The sequence below is a fragment of the Schistocerca cancellata genome, chromosome 1, assembly GCF_023864275.1.
Source record: "Schistocerca cancellata isolate TAMUIC-IGC-003103 chromosome 1, iqSchCanc2.1, whole genome shotgun sequence".
In the NCBI taxonomy this organism is placed as follows: Eukaryota; Metazoa; Arthropoda; class Insecta; order Orthoptera; family Acrididae; genus Schistocerca; species Schistocerca cancellata.
This window is the reverse complement of record NC_064626.1, coordinates 383684477-383686835: the sequence shown is the minus strand read 5'-3', so window position 1 is coordinate 383686835 and position 2359 is coordinate 383684477.

Below are 2359 nucleotides of genomic sequence, written 5' to 3'. Positions count from 1 at the left end.
GCACTAGGTCTCTCAAGGACAACAAGACCTAGACTAGTGTACCTCCTAGCGAGAGAGACATTTCTAATTGAAGACACCAGACTTCGATATATGATGCCACACACCAGGGCTTCCAGAAAGCAACTGAAGATCATGGAGGACAAACAAGAAAAAATGTGGCCGGAGTTTTATGGCACCGAAGCATTGACGAACCGCTCATGGACAGCACCAAACTTGGACAGCACCAAACTTCGAACAGTGGCATGTTGTAACTAGACTTTCTACTCACGGCTTTCATCATCTAATCTGCAAAAACAAAACTTATCACGACCCAACCGCAACATGTGTATGTGAACTGTGTAACGAAGCACATAGAACTGTGCAGTAAAAGAGTGAAATCGATAAATGAATATGCAAAAATGTAAAATGTAAATGTAAAATGTTAAGCAAAGTAACTGTATATGGCTATTTGGCCGTAATTTTATTAAATAAATAGTCTTTCAAAGGGTCTTTCATAAATACTTTCTTGGTAAAGTGCAATGGACACACACACAACCACCAGCTGAACTGCACAGTGGGTAGTTATCAATTGTGCAGATAATCAGTTGCAGCAATGTAAATATTAATAACAGTTATTACCTCAACCTTCAACTAAGTGGCACCAGACAAGAGTTTAAATTGAACCAAAACATACACAGCACAAATGCAATAAAATAACACTACACTATCACAGTTCATATTCATTTCACTGTAGTAATGTTTCAGATTTCAGTAGTAAAAACTGAATTGAAATTAACCTTTTCCTACTAGCAAAGATTAAAGTGGAGGCCCTTCCTTTGTAATCAACTATGCACACATTTCAGAAACAATTTGCATCACATAAATGATGAATTACAACCCCAGTTAAGATTATTTAGCCCTCAATGCTTTATAAAAATTTACACTAGCAATATTCTTATTTAGCTTCAGAAATAAATCCAAGGTAAAGTAATGTTACAAATAGGTTTAGCATTATGTGCCTTTTTCATAACTTGAGAAACAAGTGATTTTAATTATCAACATTTATACCCTTTAGCACTAAACTTTGGCACAAAGTAGTCGCAATTCAAAGCAAAATAAAACTTTTTAACAAGTTTAAAAATAATGTGCCTCTCTCTTTATCTGTGAAACAAAGGGATTAACTAGCAAGTTTTATATACTTTAAAACTGAAACTTATGCACAATAGAAACAAATTTGCATTTCTTCATAAAAAGGATACTCAGTCTTCAGCACTTTCAGGATAGGACCCTGCTTGGTATCATGAAGAGGACAGTTTCAAAGTTCAAACACAAATTTTGCAACACTTGAATTAGTATTGCAAAAGCACACACAAGCACACTGGCTCATACTGGTAAACATATATGTTTTCGAAAGTAGGTGAAGCAGTGGCACATTAGAGGTGGCCAGCATGTGGTGGCTATCAGATCTCCTTGAGGCAATTTTAAACTCTATTTAATTCTTCTTGCCTACATATTCATCATCTTTAGAGCCTTTCCAAATGCAAGAGCACCATTTTACAGTCGTAACCACATCCAAGGCTATTCCACCATAGATTTGGTTTCAGAACGCTTCACTTGGCACCTGCTATGTTGAGTATGTGACTGCTGGTCACTTACTGCCTAACGTGCTCTCTCTCTTGCCACCCAAATTGACAACCAGTTCCACCTTTTCTCACATGCCAAGCCCCTTCTGTAGCAGAAGTGGTTCCCCACAACTTTTCTATTTCACAATGCAAGATCCCTAAGTATGAGCCAGTTTTCTACATACAATTTTGTTTTTACAAACAGACATATTTTATACTTCCATTATTTATACACACTGTTAAAAATTTTCAAAATATAAATCATAAATTTCCACTTCCCTCAAACAATTCAAAGACTTTAACTTGTACAGAATAAATACTTCATAATTAAATTACACTGTACCAATTACACACAATCGATAACGGTGTTACACACTCAACTCTGAGCACTACTCTCATTCAACCACAAAATTAAATGCTCACAAAACACTACCAAATAGTAAACCTGTCACAATATTCAAATCAGCCTAGCACCACACTTACCAGTTAATCAGCAAATTTACTTTTCTTTGTTCCATCATTACCACTTTCCTTAGAACACAAATAGAAGTCTTCAGATAACCTATACATCCAACAATGCAGCATTATGTGACTTGTAGCTCACTAAAATTTTGCTCTTTCTGTTAAGCTCTCATTCCCAGCTTCAGTGTCATGAATTGCACAATATACACAGTACTCAATGTTACCTGGTTCAAAATTCAGATTCTCAATACAGTTACACCACATTTGTTTGTATACACTCATCTTTTGCATTAACA